At 42.8% G+C, this 22462-nt stretch overlaps 1 non-coding gene across 4 annotated transcripts; it reads left to right on the forward strand.

Moving 5' to 3' along the window:
- Window positions 1–1822: 1822 nt before the first annotated feature.
- On the forward strand, window positions 1823–16349 carry LOC109764202 (uncharacterized). Of its 4 annotated transcripts, none has more exons than XR_012189980.1 (17): window positions 1823–1988; window positions 2279–2346; window positions 2448–2897; window positions 3012–3143; window positions 4666–4814; window positions 4944–5057; window positions 5154–5289; window positions 5550–5990; window positions 9917–9987; window positions 10108–10156; window positions 10872–10908; window positions 12452–12711; window positions 12810–12911; window positions 13020–13154; window positions 13502–13647; window positions 13943–14014; window positions 15590–16349. It is a non-coding gene; the product is annotated as an uncharacterized protein (transcript). The 4 variants fall into 4 exon arrangements; XR_012189982.1 differs by having other exon boundaries at window positions 13020–13248; window positions 15590–15793; XR_012189983.1 differs by having other exon boundaries at window positions 13103–13154; window positions 15590–15793.
- The last annotated feature ends 6113 nt before the right edge of the window (window positions 16350–22462 follow it).

Below are 22462 nucleotides of genomic sequence, written 5' to 3' on the forward strand. Positions count from 1 at the left end.
AATTTTCTCCAGAAGATATTGCCTCAAACTACTCGACATTATAGCTGAAATAAGTTACCGTATAGTGTGCTACCTTGCATATCATTAAGGAAGCCAATTATCTAAATTAAGTCCCATTTCTCATCTGCCTTTTGCAGATTTATTTGGAGAAATTGAATGGAGAAAGCGCTACAATATAATAAAGGGGGTATGTGAGGGGTTAAATTATCTTCACCAAAAAAATATTATGCACTTAGACTTGAAACCCGGAAATATATTGTTGGATGAGGATATGATGCCGAAAATTACTGACTTCGGACTATCAAGGTGTTTTGAGGAAGACCAAACACGGGTCATTACTAAAAATGTGGCTGGAACTATGTAAGACAGACAAAGCATGTTGAATGCTATTTTTTTTAGCTGGTTTACATATAATGTAATCTTATACTGCACTTACTTTTTATAATACTAAATGATCAAACCATATTTCTTTTCAGGGGATATTTGGCACCAGAATGCTATTGCGGTGAAAAAATTGCAATCACACACAAGTTTGACTTGTATAGTCTTGGTGTTATAATTATAGAGATATTGACTGGAAAGAAGGGATATCAGATTGCTATTGAGAATGTACGAACAGTTTATACATGCCAGCATTCAAAGTCAAGTTTAAAAATTAATTATCTAACACATTAGCAGTTAGATATTTTTTTAAAGTTTTGTCTGTTTCATAATGTAGTAATGTTTGTAATTTCCTAGGTACTTGAAATTTGGAGTAATATGATGTTGGATGCACTGCAGTGGGAACAATTACGAGTATGTGCTAGGATTGGGATAGAGTGCACAGATCTCGATCCAGGGAAGAGACCAGCTAGTATGAAGCACATAGTTGATGCGCTCGCGCAAACAGAATGCAGTACGCATTTAAGCCCTGCAGGTGGGGAAAGTGAGCTTCTTCTCCTTCAACAGTTCACATTGTGCTTCCCCTTTGAGCCCAACAAGGTTATCACATGCCCCCTGCAACTAACAAACAACACAGATAAACATGTTGCATTTAGGCTTACGGACAAGAGCATGGAGTCCTCCTTCATAAGGCTGCCGTTGTATGGCATTGTCCCACCTAACACCCCTTTCACTCTCATCATTACAACCCAAGAGAAAGAAGAGCTACCACAAAAGTATATCATAGATGTGATCCTCCACAATGCTACATTGATATTGGAGGATGATGAGTATATAAACACTTTCCAAAGCCAGCCAGACAATTTTTTCCGTGAGATGGGGAATGCAGTGCAGGAGGTGAAGCTAAAAGCACTTTATACTCTGCCACGACACATCACACCATCGTTATCTAAGGTAACATATTACTACATAGCTATAAATAAGATATTAACACTCAGATATTAAAAGGCCGTCCACATACATCGAAAAATATTGAAACATTGTTTGCTATTATTTCTCCCTGACTTCCCCTTGAATTTTGTTAGTTAACGCAGTTCGTCGTCATAATATCAATGATGTGTCATTATAAATATACAAACAAATATTGCACATTAAATCTTGAGGGAACATGGCTAGACTACAACCTTTAAAGCAAGTGGTAAGGTGGAAAGGCAATAAAAATGGCAAACAATCACTGCCATTCTTTTTAGAGCAATTAATATAAGCCAACCTTCTTTAGTTCTTTAGTACTATCCATTTTTCTCTTCAATTGAAAGGTTGATACTATAGAGTAAATGTTACTTCCCTTTTGTGTTGTTTTCTTTTGTGGTGGTGGTTCTGGAATGCACATGATCGTATATTCCGCAGCTAATCTCTCCCACAATCAAGGTATGGATTCTAACTTCTCTTTCTCGTTTACAATATTTGTGCAGTAAAACTTTGAGGATGTCCCCCGCTAGATCTTAACCATATATAGTGTTGTTGAATCAGATAATCTTACAAATGAAAAGTCACAACAAATATGACGAACACATGTATGCCTTGGACACGAACCAGGCCAGACAATGGTGGGTGCATTCTTTATACATGTATAGAAAATCCATATTCATTGTTGAATACATGTGACACATCCATCTCTGTATTTCCGAAAAGTTTTGGTGAAAAAATTTGATACATGCCAAGAAAGTAACAAAAGTTTTCCAGTGTTATTTGCTCAGGAGCCTCTGATCAGTCCATAGTTTTATTCGGCATTGGAACTCTCTTTTTGTGACTGAGCTCATGAATGAGATTTACTTTTTACGTGTGGGCATATGGCATATTGCACATGGTTCATTAATTCACTGAGTTTTTGTGGCAGGATAATAATCGGAGATAGCAATGGATATGTTGGCTTTTGGGACTATCATGCACAGGCAAGTATGACAGGTTGTTTCTTTATAAAGGCTATCGATGCCTCTTGGATTGGATATGTACCATGATCTGATCTCCATTTACTAACATGGTCATAATACATGTTTATTTGGCAGAGAAAAATAGATTCGCTTAAAGTCTCAGCAACACACGGCATGCTTTCTGACCACCGCTAATACTTCCATCATGCAAAGTGCCATGAAAATAAATTACTCTCCTACCTCTCTGCAGCAATTACGTGTGTTAAATTTATTGAAAGAGAGCACTGGATTGTTGCTGGGACAGAGTATGGTGACATCCAAGTGTACGACTATGAAAAAAAGAAGATGATCACAAGTTTCAGAGTTGGTGGCGGTGGACCAGGAGAACTCCTGTCAATGGCCGTTCATCCAAACAAGCCGTATTTGCTGTCTGCGGGTTGGCAGCTGAAACTTTGGGACTGGGACAAAGATTGGGAGTGTGTACACACATTTGGAGATAACTTCCATTCAGCATACCAAGTTGCAGTTAACCCAAATAACACCATTGCTACTGCTTCAGTAGATTTAGAGGGAGACACTGTGAAGGTATGTGATTCTGTGTCAACACCCACCCCTTAAATTTAGCATGCTGAAGACAATTGTTGGTAACATACCTTTATTTTCTTTGATTAAGGACACCTATATGTGATTGTTGTGCAGATTTGGAGTCTTGATTCTCCCAAATCCAACTATGCTTTGTCTGGGCATTCGGGTAGAGTGACCTGCTTGGATTACTTCACATGCCATGATCAAGAATTTTTGGTTACAGGCTCTGATGATCAGACTGCCAAGGTCTGCCATTCTCACTGAATGACATGCCAAATGTTAAGGAGTACTAGTATTGGTCTAGCAGTCCTTATTCGTCTATGTTTAGTTTCCTTGCACCTCAAGTCATGTGTAATATATATATATATATATATATATATATATATATATATATATATATATATATATATATATATGTATGTATGTATGTATATATGTATATGCCCCTTAGGCCTTCAATAGAGATAAGTTGCTTTCCTAACATGGTATTAGAGCCTAGGTTTAGGTCTCCAGACGCCGCAACTCGTCCTTACAATCCAATTTTTTTTCTCCCTCCAAATTGGTCTGTTCTGGTCGATCTCGTCTTCCGCCGTCGTTCCCACCCTGCGTGGGCACCTGCCGCCCAGCTGCTTCGCTTAATCCAAGCTGGTGACGAGCACGCCCGTGGCATGCGCCTGCCCAGCCGTGATCTCCCGCATGGCAGGCTGCCGACCCGATCCGTCCGATGGGTCAAAGCCCTGCCTCGACCTGGTTGGCTACTGCGTCGTGTTCACACCCGTGCGCCACATCGGGTTACCCCGTTGCAATCGGGGTTGCCACGTCCAGCTCAAGACCGCGTGTGCCCCTGCTGGCTGGCTGCTGCTCTGCTCCCACGCGTCCATCTGCGTGTTGCTGCTGTTCCGCTGCCCTTTGCTGCTCTGCTCAGCTGATGCGTTCTGCTAGCCTACTTAGTACTTACTAGTTGATGCGTTCCTGCCAGCCTGTTTGCTAGTTGCCGCTGCTAATCTTTTAGTCATTGCATTAGTCTGGCATGTGCTTTTTAGTTTTCTATATTTTCCGCTGCGTCCACCAAATCCGTTGATATTTTGTGTTTTCTCATGTCATGTGAGTCCACGATACCTATGTCCGTCAACCTTTTTCTGGTCATTGTCCTTTGTATAGGATTTCTCTGGCCTCTCTTTGCATTGTTGATCTAAGCCCATTCTGTTGCTGCCGAGCTTCTTTCGCCGTCGGTTTTCATGGGCCATGATTCTTTAGCAATGCTTCTTCTCTTGATGTGCCATCTTCTTTCGACAACCCATCTTCTCTTGATACTTCTCTTGTATCTTCTATTGATGCGGTGTCTTCCTTTGATGTGCCATCTCTTCTTTATCCTCTTTGGTGACTCGACAGGTTTTGAAGACTCTTCATGCTACTATGACACTCTCAAGATGCGGATTTGGATTATCTTTTTTTTAGTATTACACTTCTTCAAATGCAATGCTATTGCATACGCTTTGCATTTGAGGGGGGTTTAAGGAGTATTAGTATTGGTCTAGGAGTCCTTATTAGTCTATGTTTAGTTTCCTTGCACCTCAAGTCATGTGTAATATATATATATATATATATATATATATATATATATATATATATATATATATATATATATATATAAATCCCTTGGGCCTTCAATAGAGATAAGTCGCTTTCCTAACACCAAAGATAGTAGGTGTACATATAGCATTTCTCACTATGCATATTTTGATTTTTCTTATTTCTTCCAAATCAGATATGGTATTTGCAGAAGAAGATATGTGTGTATACGCTTGAAGCTTTCATATCTCCAGTTATGTCTGTCCTGTACCATACCAATCTTCAGACTTTAATTATAGGCTCAGAAGATGGTGCTATTTATTTGTGGAGTACCGCAAATTGCAGGTAACTTGAAATATAGTAACGATGGCTGGTGTCCTTGTGAAGCACACACAGTCATCATCCATTTGTTTTTTTACACGCCGTTAGTTAGTTAGTCAACTATTGATGTACTCGATCCTACATGGACTCCAGTCTACTTGCTGAAAAAAGACCCCATAGGATATCTATACGCCCCCCGAGGCTTACAAGAATCATCAATATTGGTTGTGTTGGAGCTGTCTACCATCTCGCATGTGCTATGGGAAGGTATATATTAAAGTTTTTATTTCCTGGATAAGAGCGATTCCTATTTGTTATATAGATTATAATGTTATATGGGTATATATGCCTGTTATATACCAGCGTTGCAATCGCAAAAGGAAACACCGTAGCAATTATGGATATCAATAATGTGGATTATCAAGAGCAATCAACATATTGCAATAAGCAGCCGTTAGGTGCCGATACGAGACAACATGCTGAAGACAGAGCGTCTAAGGTGAACTCAATAATTTTGTTAAGACCAAGAGTTGCATAAATTAATTAAATGCTATGTTTTGCACTTCACCTTTAATCTTTCGGAAGTCGAGCTTATATATCTGGTTCACTTGTCTAGTTTTTGTTGTAATAAATTCTTCCCACAATGCATATCGGTCTATCATATAAGTTGTAAAATTCAGATTGATATTTAATAGGTAGATATTTGTTAGTTTACATCAGTTGTGCGCACCCTTACTCTCCAGTGATTTGATTATTTAGCAGGAAGTTTCAGGGTCCATCAACATGCTACCTATACTTGACATCCACCCGCTGGAACTCTGTTTCCCCTATCATCCGAATGAGCCCATCTCATGCTCACTGGAACTAAGAAACAACACCGATGAAAATGTGGCATTTAGACTTGTAGACAAGAGCGGAAAGTCTCCATGGTGCTTCACAAAGCTACCATTGTACGGTATTGTGCCTCGCAGATCCACATGCAATTTGATTGTGACAACGAAAGAGGAGATGAAGCTAAAGGAAAAGAAAGACTTCAATCTCGTTATTCAGAGCAGTTTACTGAGAGATAAGTACACCATGGTATTCCAAAACCATTCTGAGTGTGATCTTTTCTTCGAGGAAGCCAAAGAGTTTGGGAATATGGTACATGAGGTAATACTGAAAGCTGTTTATCTGCGGTATGAAGAGACCCCATCTAAGGTGAGTTAGTTCAATTACACAAAACATTTCTCCCAATTAAAGCTCATAGAAGAAAACTGGAGAGTTCATAATTGCACTGATCATGCATATATTGTACAACAAAATATGTGCAGATAGTTGCCGACTGATTGTGTGCAACAAAAAAGAGTGGTAGCTACGACAGTACATCTCGTTTATAGCTAATGACCTGGTCTAGGTGAACTACATGCAACGAAATATTGCTTACCACCCGCCGCAGCTTGTACATCCAGTGGATAGACATAGACACTGAAAAAAGTTAGTTCAGTGTAGATGTTGGCATCCTCTATATAAGCACCAACAAACTTATTGGTGTGTGGCCAATCCGCACTTGAATAAGTCCACGAAAGCTACGATGCTGCCGTTGACGAGGTTCGGGGCTTCCTCGTTTATCGCAAGAAGGCACTCCATCTCTCCGGTTCAGACTTCAGAGGATTACATAGTTGACCATGGTGTCCAAATCCTCTAAGCTGCAAGTGCTCCGCATCTGGCAGCGATGACCATTTAGATCTAGGGGACATAACGTGCATGGGGGAAGGAGTTTGAGGTAGGCGAGTGTGTGTGGAAGGGAGTTGTCTCCTAGGGCTCATCCCCTCCCACTTTTATCCTTCCAAGTGTGTGGATACCGTCTCGGTCCACCCATCGTGCTAGTCATGCTGGCGAGTGACCTCAGATACTCTGGGGTTAATAAGGTCGTCTGGTTTCAGTGGCGGAGCCACCTCCCGGCGACCCCGGGCAGCTGCCCGGGCTAGTCCAAAAAATTACTGCTAAGCACTACTGATAATCTATGGTTAGAAGACTTATTTCTTTGGGCAGGTCGCAGCCCACGCTGTCATAGTTCAGTCATGCCCGGGCTGCATTTATGGGCTGGCTCCGCCACTGCCTGGTTTTGAGTACTGCCTGAGGAAAACAGTTACCGGGCGGTTACTGAGTTTCTCGCCACCCCACGAGAAAGGCATATCCCGAGCAAAAAATCCCGAATTTTCTGAATTTTTACCTTCAATATATACTAGAAAAAGCTAACATCTCAAGACCCTTACGACAGTTAGCTCTGGCATGATGGTAAACCATGTACTTCCGTCGCCTGGACGGTGCAGGTCCGATTCCCCTTTTTGCATAACCATTTTTGTTTATTTTTCAAAATATGCACGTCAAAAAAAAAACTAACCAGGGGACTCTCTAACTCGCGACCTCTCTGCACGTTCCACTGTGAAACTATCACTTCTGTGATCAATTCCGGTTCATTTTTTCTCTATATCCAGGCCAAAAGAATTTGAATTCAAATTTCAATAATAAATTTCGTCCGAAATATATTCGGCATTTCTTGATAATCGTGGTAACCGAGAATCTCGCCCCCCACGAGAAAATCCGTCCATTCGGAATCCAAACCTTGGCCGCCACCACCTGAAATTTCGACTGTGGAAGAATACATCTTGTGTTCTTTGACAACGTGGGTGTCTGGAACACTGGATACCCGAACAGTTTTCCGACCTTTGTGATAGCCCGATATAGGATGATGCGCTTGACATCGCAATTGGGAAAAGGCTTATGTGGAATGACTGTTGGGTGATACCCTCCTGACGACTTCCCTACAGGAAACAAGGCACGTAGCCACAACCTCTTTTCATGTACTAGAGGGGCTTGTCAGTGAGTAAGAGTACACAACCGGAGGAGGATGCCATACAGGTGTACCCAAACCATATCGCCTGCTAGAGTGGTCAGTGATGACGCAAATTCACGCACCACACACCTATAGCAGTCAATATGTGATGCCAAAATCGTTGCTCGAGGTGGACGGTGCACTTATCACGGACCTTTAAAAGTTGGTCCAGTCTGTGCTAACTGTAAAGCATAGCTATCTGATGTTCATCACTGATCCTAATTTTCTGTCCGGTCAGTGTAGATCATCATTACTGACGCACGTACAAGGGTTAGTCTATGATGAGGGGTAGATGTTGTTCGGATCTGTAGTAGCGTTAGTCAACCTATATAAGGGCCAGCTGAACCCTTGGCAAAGAACAAGATTGCCATAGAACAAGGTATGTGGGATTAAATTCCTCATAACCAATCTTATTATATATATGAAACTCCATTTTAATCCTCTCATTAATCAATTAAGATACGTAGGAAGGATGCATGTTATTTATCCGTCCATGGGCTGAACCTGTGTGAAACCACAGTGTAACCTGCTTCACTGATGAGATCTCTTCGGCACCAACTCCCCTCTACTCTCTTCGGTGACTACAAACAGATTTTAAGATCGGCGGTGCATTAATTTTTGACATCACCTTCTCTCAAACAAAGCTAATATCCAACTCGATGTGTTTTCTTTGCTAATCCTCACACTAAGCTACCTAGTTTTGAAGAGCCCTCATTCAATTGAGGTCTCCAATTAGAATTAGGCCACTCAATTTTGACCGGGTTAACAATTTCTCAAAGCCCTCACATTCAAAAAATTTATACTATACACTATGCTTTAATATGTAAGGTCTCACAATTAATTGAGGTACTCAATTTGTAATTGGGTCAACAGATTTTGACCGGGTCAACACTTTCTCAAGCTGGCCCATTCAATTCTTTTAATTCACTATGTTCCCTATTTTAAAGTTCTTTCATTCAACTGAGGTATTCAATTTTGAATTTGGTTTACGATTTTGCCCGGGCCAACAGTTTTTTGAATCAATCAGCAGCAACCTTCCTATAAAAACATATCAATCCCGTGCACCCTCCCACCACCTGGAAAAAAGAAGCGCCGCCATGTGATATTGTAGCACCAATATAATAGTACATGCGACCAACGACATAATTCCCCACATAAATATATATTGGTTAGCGGATAACACATAATCACAGCATGAAAGGCCCGCCAAATAACTGCATTATATAAATAAAAATAAAACACACTCTGTCATCTTCCCCACCCGCCAAACTAAATAATTCATCCGCCTAAAATAAGGGGTATTAGTATTGTAGAAAGTCAAATTTCCTTAACTTTGACCAAGTTCAGAGCAAAAATATCGACATCCATAGTATTAAACAAAAAAGTATGGAAATTCATTTCATGATGAATTTAAAAATATTGATTTTATATTACGGATTTTGATATATTTCTCTATAACTTTGATCAAAATTTAAAAGTTTGACTTTTCAAAAAAGTAATACATCTTATATTTTCAAACAAAGTGATTATTAAAAAAAAACACCAACACCAATAGCGCAACAAAGCGTGCCGAACCCTTCTCGTGGTGGACTATGTCGGACACCACATATAACAATGAGCTATTGTCATAATAGACAACACTCGCAAACGGTAGGTGAACATGGAGTTCACCCAAGATCTATGAGCCGGTAGCACTCGATGTCTAAAATTGGAACTTCTCGATATTTAGCCTCTTAGCGCTAGAGAGAGATAACATTTAGCTGATATTTTGTTAACAAGGATACAAGCACATCACCAAGAAAGACACCATAGCAAGGCGTAAAATGATGAACATCGAGGCATTCAACCCAATGTGCGTCATAGTAGGAATTATGTAAAATAGGCTGAGCCAATCATTGACGGGAGCCCCTACGATGATTGTCAATGTCTAACCACAGCGAGTGACCTTGATCGAGTGGCAGTGCTGGTAGGCACTATATTGATAGCTAGAGTGTGTCTTGTTAGTGGAGCAACACTGGCCTCTGGTAAACACTACTGATGAGTGTCCTAGTTACTGCATTTTGCATATAACTTTTTACACTAACTAACTCGATCAACAATTATGTTTCTCCATGTCTTGACTTCAATACATTTCTTGTGCTGCTAAGAAGTTGAACAACAATGCAACATGTCGTCAACCTGTGTATATGGATTATCCAACTTAAAATCAACTCTTGTTTCCAATGTTCACTAGTTATTCTTTTTGTAGGAGCATAATATATCGGTGAAGTATAATCCTGACGATTTGCGATCCATAGATGCACACCAAACAGAGCCTTGGTAAGTGCACGTGTATGTTGCTAGCTAGCATAACATGGACATAGACATATTTCCACTCCTGTGTTTAAGTGAATGTTTCTGCATCATAATATGCATGATAAATTTCCTATTGTGGCACAGGATTTTAACAGGTCATAGAAGTGGATATGCCCGTCTATGGAACCATGAGGTAAAGACAAGCTAATGCACTCTCTTAGAGACTATACAGTTGTGTTAATCTTTCGAACTTATGTATTGCTACTAAATGTAAACGGTCATGACAACAAAAGCAAGATTTTTTTTCGAAAAGGGGATTACCTCGGCCTTTCCTCAAATGATGCATGGAATGATACTATCAAACCAAAATCAATTTACTGTCACTGAGTTCTAGACAAGGAAGAAAAAACAAAAGAACACGATCACAACCAGTCAAACTTGAGAATACATAGCTCATCCACATAATCAAGAGTGGCTCCCTAGCCAAACTGGTTGAATAAGCCCCGCACAACCGTTTTTAGCCGGCTGCACCCAGAGGCCAGAAAGATGAATATGTGTTGATATCTGGCAAGTGAAATGCATGCCTTGGCTTTTTTCCTTTGAACTAAGACCTCCCATGGTGGGTCATAGCGTAGTATCATACAACCTAATGCAATGTTAATTAGGCATATTGATGACATGTCATAGTATTAAATAAGAAAACAAAGCAAAATAGCATCTTAACATGATACCGTATCATAATAAATGATTTGCTAGTATGAGTCATACAAAGTAATAAACGAGGACATCTAAAATATGAACCTATGATAATATGCACTCTTGAAGTACTATCATGCACTAGTATTATATGCATCATAATACGTTATGATACTACACACCATGACAAGGTCATTTTGTATGGCATGCAGTACCTGATGGATTCGTTTAAAGTCTCAGGCGATGAAGGTATATATTATTTCTGACTCGTATTTACTTCCTCTTTTTTACGTTTTATTAGAACTACAACTAAGATGGACATAACTAAGTGTTGGACAACGTGTTAATGCAGCATGCATGGCAGCATGGACATTCATTTCCATGATGCATTGGCTGATTTCACACCGGGAACTGAAATAAGAACAAAATTAATGTTGTTCTGATTAATAATTGCATAAGCAAGGTATCTTAGAAGCTAAAATTTTCAAATCTTTTATCTGAGCCTAAAAAATTGGAAGGGGGATACTAACAATTAAGCTTATACCATCATACAAATATATACTACCCCGAGTGGTGACTCCAGCAAACGAGTTTCAACAGGCAGAAGCCTTCCACAAAAAAATAATTAAATTTTCCCAGCTCATTACACACTCTAGCGCAGTCAGCTTCCTTCCTCCACCATTTCCGTGATGTAGTGGTTGATTTCACATGGGGAAATAAAACTAGACTAAAATTACTGTCGTTATGATTCATAATTGCGTTTTCCCAAAGCAATGGGTCTTAGAAGCTGAAATTTTGAAATATTTGAGTTGGGAAAAACAAATTGGAAGGGGGGGGGGGGAGTAACAATTAAGCTTTTATCATTTCCCCTCGGTGGAGATTTCAGCAGGCGGGCTTCAACTGGCTGAAGCTTGCGCTCCAACATAGTTAAAAAAAATCCTACTTCCCAACTCATCCACACACTCCAATGCAGTTAGCTTCCTTCCTAAACTGGTGAATCTGGCAGAGATACAATAAAACTTGCTGTCGGGATGAGCCGAATTCGCATCGCTAGAAAGCGGTCGAAGTGCTGGCATCTTCTCGCTATCCAACTCCCTTTACTCACATACTCCCTCCGTCCGGAAAAATTGTCCCCCGAATGGTTCAAATGGATGTATCTAGCACTAACTTGGTGCTAGGTACATTCATTTGAGGGACAAGCTTTTTTGGACGAAGGGAGTACTTGTCATTTAGCAGAAACTTACCATATTTTACCTCTTCATGCTATTACATTAGTACACTAAATATCTGTATTAAAAATCCTAAAATATCAATAAATAATACAATATTCTCGGTAATAATCTTGGAAAATTTGTGCTTATTTGGACAACAAGACGGGGAGATCATGGCTATTTTGCTAGATAGATCTAAATTCTTGGCTCAAATTTCATATATTTTTTAAAATCACAAGATATACCGATAAATAGTACCAGTAGTAATATAAAAAATGTTGAACTTAATTGGACAATAGCATTAGAAGATAAAATTGTATGTTGCTAAAATGATCTACTCCCTCCGTTCCATATTACTCGTCGCTGATTTAGTACATGTACTAAATCAGCGACAAGTAATATGGAACGGAGGGAGTATTTTTTTAAAATGCTTTTACTTTACTAACAGTTAGCTTTGAGGCCACCTTTCGTTTTCTTCCTAGATAGATTCTTCAAAGTTTACAAAGTTTGTTTTAAGACAAAGCTAATATGGAGAGTAAATAAAGATGGGGAGAGTATTAATTTGACCAGTCTCATTGCAGTAAGCATCGTCAAGTTTATTGCAAGAAAGAAATGGATTGTAGTTGTGACGGCATATTACCTGCATGTGTACGACTATGCGTGTGTAACCAAAATAGAAAAGATTCAGCGAGTGGGACCTACTGGTTACTCGACCGACAGTCCAATACTAGCAGTTCATCCAACTCTCCCATCTGTGTTGTCAATGTTCTATACAAATATAGTGGTTTTAGACATAGACCTGGGCTGGAAGAGGACACAAAAGATTTCGATTCACGATGATGTAAGGACAATCTCTCTCATGGAAAAATTTAACATGTAATCAGACCACTAATAAATAAAATCAACGGCTCAGATCTATTATATACTCTTACCTCTCAGGTGAAAAGAGGAGGTAAGAAGGAGCATGTTAAGACTGCTCTCTCATTTAACCCAGGGGACCACAACCGGTTCGTAGTTGGGTTTAAACGTGGCGAAGTACAGGTTTGTCTGGACAGAATTATCCTTTTTTCTAACAAAACTATGGCATTATGAAGATAGTTTTTACTACTAGACCTTAATTTCTCCTTCCATATGCTTGATTATGTACAGGTTTGGAGACTTGATTCTCTTCGTGACCCTGAATATTCTTTGCTTGGGCATTATGGTAATGTGACCTGCCTTGATTTTATCAGACGTGGAGATCAACACTATTTGGTCAGTGGCTCTACGGATTGCACTGCCAAGGTATACAGTAGGCGCGTTATGATTGCAAGTCAGAGAGGCTGGAATGATCCCTTTTTTAAGCAAATATTCCCTCCGTTTAAACACATAAGCTCTGGTATTATTCTATTCTGTCGAAGTCAAATATTCAATGTTTGACCAAGTATATGGAAAAAATATCACCATATAGGATATACCAAATAAATAAAATATGAATATATATTTCATGATGAATCTAACAGTATAGATTTAGTATTGTGATGTTGGTATTTATTTCGCTAAAGTTGCCCAAACAAATACACTTTATATTTTGAAACAGAGGGATTAATAATATATTCTAAGATCCATACGGTATGTTTCCTTCAAATCAGATCTGGGACTTACAGAAAAGGGAGTGCATTTGTACGCTGCCAGCTATGTCTCCAGTTCTTTGTGTCTTTGCCCATCCGAACCTTCCACTTCTAATTACAGGAACAAATCATGGTATCATTCATGTGTGGAGCACCACTGATTTCAGGTAATCACTATATATATTGGTGTCACGACACTAGGAACCCCACCCCATGTTTGCAGTTGGTTATCAACTAATGCTGTCTGAAATTATGGTACAATTTTTTTAGCACCTACTCCCTCCGTTCGGAATTACTTGTCACAAAATTGAATGTATCTACAATTGAAATACATCTAGATACATTCATTTCTTGGACGAGTAATTCCGAACGGAGGGAGTAGGCGTCTATGTTGCATTATATATGCATCTTTTGCTATAATATTAGAAAAACTGTAATAATTGATTGCTCCATATTTGCTAGGCTCATGAGAACCATTAACTTAGGCGGTGGTGGACATGTTGTCGGTCTCGCATGTTTGATGGGCTCACAGAGGTACCACTACCTTTTTTGTTGTCGGTCCTTTTTTATTCCATTTCCATAGTGACTAATAAGAGAGCTTGCTACGCTGCATGCCCCGTAGTTGGAAAACAATTATATATGGTCTACGGATGAGTACGCAGTGAACACACCTACACAGACAGCTTTTGCAGCACACACACTTATGCCTTCTCTTGTCTTTCTTCCTCTCGACTTAGCACATGAACTGAATACATTTGCTTAAATAGCCAGACTAACACAGCTAACACGCACCAAGTGGTCAGCTTGGTAAGCTATCAACAAAAATATTGCAGTCACTGAACACAGCTAACACGCACGCACTAACCCACTACATAGTACACGCACAGAGTCAAGGCACTAATAGCTTGATCGACTAATTATTCCGGGCGGCCGCACACGCACGTACTTCGCTGCCGAACTTGACGCAACATGGCCATTTTACATGCATGCATGTGTAGCTGTAAACTAACTAACTTTTGACCCCAACATTTGTGCATGTAGTCCACATCTTCGCTCCATGCACAAATTACCTAGTTATTGAACACATGCATAATCCTAACAACACGTGCCTGACTAACCTAATGAATGACTAAATAATATTTCAACCAGATTAACCCAACATTCACCCCATAATTTTGTTGCCACTTCTTTATTGTTGAGGCCCATTTTCTAGGAGAGATATCGAGACGGCCGCCAACGCCACCTTTTTCCACCTTCGTCTTGTGGTAGCCTCACAACGCCAATGTCGTCGGCACTGCAATGATGCTTCACACGGTGGGTATACCACTGCCACCCCCATAAACACGACATCACACCTCTGCTCATGGCCTTCTCCGCAAGTGTGCCACCACGACACACTCGCTGCATCATTTTCACCACCGGAGCCGCAACTCAACGATGACTCACCTCCATGGTGTCGTCGATGACGCACCTTGTCAACAATACCGGAGCCGCAACTCGCTGATGACTCACGTCCATGATATCATCAATGAGGCACCTTGTCGACAATACCGAAATAGAGGATGAAATCCTCATGGCACTGGCCTCCGCTCTGGGCAATCACTTTCTTGCCGCCAGTGGCATGACTTAATGGGTAGCATGTCCTCTTTCCATCGTGACCCAGCTCCATGATGATGGAGGACCGGACCTCGACACATGGGACACTCGTGCATCAGCACCTCACGGTAGTCGTGCCGCGTCAAACTTTGCCATGTCGTATGGGCGAGGTTGAGCCCCTGCAGCGACCCAACGAGCGCGGCGGAGTGCGCGAACCTTCTCCGGCCATGCCTCTGAATACCAATTGTTGGAGCAGGCCACAGATCGATGGATAAGCACACGTGAGTACGCAGTGGCACATCTACACTTGTCACATTGTACACAATGGAGAGGTTGAACACATACACACATAGAGATTTTGCAGCTTTCCATTTGTTCAAACATGCATCTGCTGCATAATCCGTTCTGGACCACCACTCCGTATTCTTCTTATATGTAACCTTGCCACCATTTTCAAGGTATTTATTCCCCTGATAGCAACCATGTATATGGGTGTTTCTTTTGTTTGGCAAGGATTGTGATTGGGCAAGAGAAGGCAATATCTATCATGGATATATGTGACGATGATGGGTTGCGACCCATGCTGGTGACTCCCCGGAGGCAGCATGCTGAAAACGAGCTTACTCAAGCTAAAGCAGAGCACCGCGAAACGGAGGAGCATGGCCAAACAAAGGAGATGCGACTCGCGTGCCGTGCCTGGGTGCTAGCGCGGCGAGTTGAAGGGGGGCATTGAAGAGCTGAGGTGAAACAGAGGAACCGGCTGCAACGCAAGAGCAGCAGGCGTTGCGTCCCAGAGGTGCGACTGAAGCAGGGTGCAGTCCATCCAAAGCAGTGCAAAGGGAAACAGAGGCACCGTCCATAACGCAACACCAGCAAGTTCGCGAGTCAGTTCGCGCGCATGTGCTATCAAGGAATGGTCCGAGTTTCCAGGACCCAAGCAATGCGCGTACCGCCATTGTTGGCAACTTTCAACACAATCCATTTGAAAGATGGATCAACTCTGAACCCATGTACCTCTTGATTACTCTGAGCATAGAATGTTCGCAATTGCAACTCTCGTTAACTAGCAAATACCGCGCGCGATGCACTGGGACTTTGTTACAATTTTTTCTAACACTAAGGAATAAAGAATTAGAAGGGTGCATATGTCACCTTATTAAGAATAAAGTGTGAAACATGTAACATGTAAATCATTTGCTTTTTTTTTCAGAAAGGGAGGATGACCCCCGGCCTCTGCATCTGGAAGATGCGTACGGCCACTTTATTGATTATTCTCGAGGACCTTACAAAGTATTACAACAATGTGCCTGAATCCATCATCTTGGCAACATATGCCGCTACTCCTATCCAAAATGATGAAGGGGTGCTAGTTGGGCCACTACCCAAACCACTCACCTAAGCCTAACATCAAAAGCCGGAAGCCGAAATTCATTCGGAAGCCCCAGCCGAGCCACATACCGGGTCTGGGGCACAATCCGGTCAGACGCACTCGTGTGTCGTCGCCGTCATCTTCCACAAGTCCGTCTTCAAATCATATTGAGGCTTCTACCTTGTCTGGCCACTCTGCCATCGACGTCACCATGACGCCAGACAGCAACCTCCTCCTGCGCGAGTCCATCTCCGTGCATCGGACGCCAAGCCTCCACAGCGCCATGCCGCCGATATCCGCCGCCATCAATGCGTGAGATGAAGCACCGCTCCACCATCCCCCCAGCCAGCACTTACTCCAAAATAATGCCCCAGGAGGGAAAGCGATAAAACGCCATCATCGTCCGATCCGGAAGACCCAGATCTAGCGTTTCCCCCGGAGCATCCCGAGCCTGATGACGCAGACTGCAACGACGATGCCTCGACAAGGGAACGACATCCAAGACGTCGCCATCGTCCGCCATGACCGTAGTCGGCGCGATTTTCATCGGCAGTTGCTCCACCAGACGTGCGCCGCCGACGTCGCTGGTCCCTTTAACCGGAGCAAACTCCAAAACAATGCCCTAAAGAGGGACTACGACGCAAAAGCGCCGCCATCGCTCAATCCCAAGGAGATCTAGGGTTTCCCCCGGAGATGCCCGCGCTGTCAAGGACCAGACAAGGGTAAAATCCCGCGGATCTGCCTAGCTGCCGACGAGTCGCACCCACCACCGTGCCGACGACAGACCAGCGATCAAGCCCCACGCTTGGGCACAGATCCGGCCGCGCCGCCGTGAACCGATCTGGTCACGCCGCCGCCGTCCCTGGTGGCCGCAACGCACCAGATCGCGAGGCCTCCTGCCGCGGGGAAGCGAAGTCGCCGAGGCGCCGCCACCACCCGCCGTGGCATCCGGCCCGCCCGCCACGCTCTGGCCCGGGGGCGCCGTCCCGCGACAGCCCCACCCGAGCGAGAGGGCCCGAGTCCCTGCCGCCGCCGGCGATGGCAAGGCTTCGCCTGGCCGCGCCCTTGGGCGGCGGCGAGGGAGGAGGAGGAGGAGTGGGGGAGGTCCGGCCGACGGGATCTGGTGGCCTCCCGGTCGCCCACGCGGGGGGCGGCTCGGGAGGGGGAGGGGGGGTTTGACGTCCGAGAACTCTGTATCTGCAATCTAATATTAGCCGTCGCTAATGTAATCTCGGTAAATCATTTGCTAGTAAACTGAACTCTTGAATGAGTATCCTGAGAAAGGCATGATTTGTGTACTGATTGATGAAATACAACAAATTGTATCTCAAAAGGCTGCTCTAACTAACAACTTTTTCTCTAAAGAAACTCATCGTTCTGATGTTGAGGCCGGGGGTCTTCCTCCTCCTCAAAAAATAAATAAAATAAAACGAAGTTATGAATAATCAATACACAAATTTGCCATTGGTGTAGCTTAGCTGATCAACTTGGTGATGCCATATTACGGTGACTTTAATAGTTTGGGTACCAGGAATTCTATCAAATTCAACATGCACATTTATAGGAAATAAGATTAATAGTAGGCTATCTCCATCCATGTATATCTGCACAAACATAAACAAAAAAGTACAAGATCATCATGTTTAAGTCATGGGATTTGGAGTGGTCCCTAAGGCCACAACGTGAGGCCTTTTAGACATGATCAACATCTATACCTATCTATATCTATATCTATACCCATACTAATAAAATAAGGTGCGTTTCTCCAAAATTTTCATCCGTTTACCACCAAAAAGATTTTTTTCATCCAAGGTGGTACTAAAATTTTCTGCGTCCATTTGCTACAAAAAAAGAACTTTGTCCGGAATTTCATACATGGGCCGCGCTTGTTACGGCCCAGCGATGCCAGCCCATTTAGTTCCTGCCCATGCAGCTGCAAAGCCTTATTTGCTGCACGGTGCGCCAAGAGTCAGATTTTCGTATAGGGCGTCCAAGATTGGCCGGCCCATTCTCGTTCTTTTTTGCGTTCTATTTCTATTTTCCTCTTTATTTTTCTTTCTCTTTCCTTTTCTTTCTTCCCTTCCAAGTTTATTTTGCTTTTTTTCAATATTTCACTTTTTTTATAATTTCCATTTTTCTTCAAATTTCATAAATCTTCATAATTTCATAATTTTGGTCCCATGTTGAAAAAAGTGGGGAACGATTAAATTTTCTTCTAGTTCCAAAATTTGACCAAAATTCACAAAATGTTCGCATTTTGTCAAAAAATGTTTTAGTTTTCGAAAATTCTTCCAAACTAAAAAAATGATACAAATTAGAAAAGTATTCCTGTTTTGTTAAAATATTCGAAAATTCAAAAATAATGTTCGTGTTAAAAAAGCAACATATTTTAAAAAAATTGAATGTTCAAAACATGTTTCTGCTTTAAAAAATTGTTCAGAAATTCAAAAATGTTCCTTTTTTTATAAAATGTGCATGTTTTCAAAAGAAATTCTGAATTTCGAAAAATCTTCCCGTTTCAAATTTTGTGTGCCTTTTTAAAAAATTAATGAAATTATCAAAAAAATGCTCTCATTTTTGAAAAAAATAGGATTGAAAAAATTGTTCATGTTTCAAAAAATATTCGGCAATTCATAATTATTACTTTATTTTTGAAAGTTGAAAAAAGATCAAAAAAATCAAAAAATGTTTTGAATGTGATGTTGTAGTATGTTCTTAAACATTCGCGCTGGTCATTGGTTAGTAGGAGCTGTTTGTTCGAGTGGCTAGCAATACGTGGTTGAGTTTTTGAGCTCATGAGTTTGATCCTTCAACTCATTGTTTTCTTATTCGCGCCTTACAAACATAGGTCGTTTTAATACCTGCCAGTGGCCTAGCCCAGACGTGAACTGTTGGCGTTTCATGTGCTATTTGACAATAGAAGAGAATATGTTGGTTGGCTATAATTAAAAGTAATCATGGGCATATGCCAGTAAAAGGGAATATGCTGGGTTGGCTCATGTAAAAAAATGTGGGCAAATGTGCGCTAAAATAATTAAAGAGAATACACTATGGTAAAGCAAGGACTACCTGGTTATGCGATGATTATGCCAATGAAACGGGATTCACTGCAATTACTAATCCATCCGGTTATGCCATCGTAGGAGAGAGTGGTCGAAGCAACTATGGCCTGAAGGTCGTCGTGCAGCCACAAAGTGAGGAGGCAACCAGAACCTCGACATGGAGGCGCACTTGGAGAAAAAAAAAGGTACGATTTAGGTGGTGGCCGTCAGTCCGACCAGCCCCACCACTATCCAGATCTCGCGGGCTAAACATGACCTGCGAGAACACCCCAGCTCCCCGCACTGTCGCCCCACCACTGTGGTGACCGTTTTGATGGACACATCAATTATCTTTCTCGACAGCCAAAAGATGACAGACCAGGCATCGCACGATTGGTGTACCAATGGGACAAGGACACATTGGTCTTGACATACTCCCTGACATACTCCCTGTAAACTAATAAGTGATCTAAAAGGAGAGCGGCGGTAGAGCAAACGAGCTCGCCTACTCCCGATTGGTGTACCAATGGGACAAGGACACATTGGTACTTGTGTATTGAATGCGATCGTAGGGGGGAAAAGGTGCTCACTGCTCAGCGTGCAACTATATCATACGGTGACTTTGCCGTTCGATTTAACGACAGCTTGAAGGTACACCGCGCCGTTTGGTACAGGACGCAGCTGTCGGTGCATAACGACTGAGCACCAGCGGCATGGAGCAGTGTCGATGCATGCATGCAAGGGTGGATTCCAGCTTTTCTTTCACGTATGTGGTGAATCTGTGTGCATGCATGGCATTGGCTGATGCATGTTTTTTTGTCCCTACTTGTACTCGATCTGGTCTTGACAAGCTCAGGTGTTCCTCGTTGAACGGATGGATTTCAGAGACGACAAAGTGACTCGCAAAGTTTGGCCGCGCATCGCCGCGTACACCACGTACAACCTGAAATAACTGTTCCCTCATCCAGGCCTTCCTGTCACGGCTGCTTCCTCGTCTTTAAAGGAGTCTTCTTCGACGGCGCCGGCTACCTCGTCTATGGCTGCCCCTCCGACGACGTCGGCTCCCCTGTCTTTGGCGTCGCCGACTCCGACCCACCCGTCGGTACCGCCCCTCGACGAGGGGAGCCACGCGTGCCCTATATCTGAGGGGGTGGCACTTGCGGGGGTGATTGCGAGCGCTACATCGCCGCCACCATCGCCAGCACCTGTCTCTCCGACTCGTCGGTGAGTGATCTTCTCCCCGGCCGTTAGAGCTGGCCAGGAGTCGGCCATGGCGCAGCTGCGAGCGCTGTCATCTACTCCTCCGTCACCAGGGGGGGCGCCGGCATCCGGACTCGAGGAGGTGGACGACCAGCCCATACGATCTTCTTCTTCATCGCCACTGCAGTCTACTCCGCCTCTCGGGGTCGCCGGGATGCCTTATTCATCGCCGCAGCAGACTACTCCGACTCTCAGGGGCGCCGGGATGGGCTCGGCGGCCGGTGTTTCTCCTTCACCGCTGAGGCGCAGCGGGCGTCACTACGTCAGGACTGATGGTTCAGCAGACACAGACGAGGACTCTATGGTGAAGGCCATGCGTAGGACGGCGGTTCGCAACCTTGACTTCGAAGGTACCCCTTCTCGCAAACCTTTTATGTCTTTTGATAAATCCAAAGTTTCTTCAAATATTACTAGACTTGGAGTGTCACTAGGACGTAATGAGAAAGAGGTAGATTTTTCGGTTAAGGCTCTTAACCAAGTGGAGTTCGACCTGCTTACGGTTGCTCCTAGATTGTCGAGTTTTGTTGACCCTCTCGTGTCAGATGAGGAGGATGAGGATGCTGATGCCAATCACGAAGGCAAGCTTCTCTCTCATTTGGTTAAAGACACGACAGAAGTAGACCTTGACGATGCTGTACGCGACACTACGCTTTGTGAGCTTGTCGCGTCGGTGCCCAAGAATAAGTCTAACTCAGCTAAGAAAAGAGGGCGCTCTTCTAAGAAGGCGAAGGTCTCTAAACAAAAAATTGGTTCAGCATGAGAGGCATGTTTTGGAATAGCAGAGGTCTTGGTGACTTGGCTAAACACAAACACATTGCCGATTGCGTAAAAGATCATGCGTTGGACTTTGTAGCTATCACCGAGTCGGGCAAACGTGATTTTCCAACACGTACTCTCGACCACTTTTCAAGTGGTTTGGACTATGAATGGCACGTACTGCCGCCGACCGGGAGGTCCGGTGGAATATTGCTAGGTATTAACTCTACTTACTTGCAACTATTGTCCATGTCAAGGGGGATTATCATATTAAATTCCACCTTCGAGACAAGTCCGACAACTTTCTTTGGAGTTTTGTGGCTGTATATGGCGCCGCTCAAGAGGAGTTTAAGTCTGCATTTCTAAAAGAACTTGTTAATACCTGTCGAGACAATCCTCACCCCATGTTAATTGGGGGGGGGGGGATTTTAATATCCTTCGATATGAGCAGGAAAAAAACAATGACCGGTTTGACACTAGGTCGCCTTTCCTCTTTAATGTTGTTATTGACAGCCTGGATCTGAGGGAGATCACGATGTCTGGCCGTCAGTATACGTGGGCCAATAACCGATCAGTGCCAACATTTGAAAAACTTGACCGAGTGCTAGTTACCACCGACTGGGAATATAAATACCCCCTAGCATTGATTCGGGCTCTAGAACGTATTGAGGCCTTATCGGATCACGCTCCTTTGCTAACCGATTTTGGACAACCAATCCCACGTTCTAACCGTCACCAGTTTAAATTTGAACTGGGTTGGTTCACTAGAGAGGGATTTCATGACCTTGTTAAGAAAGTGTGGGCGCGCCAACCTCATGGTAACACACCCATTCAACGATGGAACAATCGAATTCGCGCCTTGCGCTGATTCCTTCGTGGATGGGCCAAGCATACTGCTGGCATTTACAAAAAAGAAAAACTGCGACTATCTACCTTAATCGACTCCCTTGATAAAATAGC

Source organism: Aegilops tauschii, chromosome 7, assembly GCF_002575655.3.
Source record: "Aegilops tauschii subsp. strangulata cultivar AL8/78 chromosome 7, Aet v6.0, whole genome shotgun sequence".
Lineage (NCBI taxonomy): Eukaryota > Viridiplantae > Streptophyta > Magnoliopsida > Poales > Poaceae > Aegilops > Aegilops tauschii.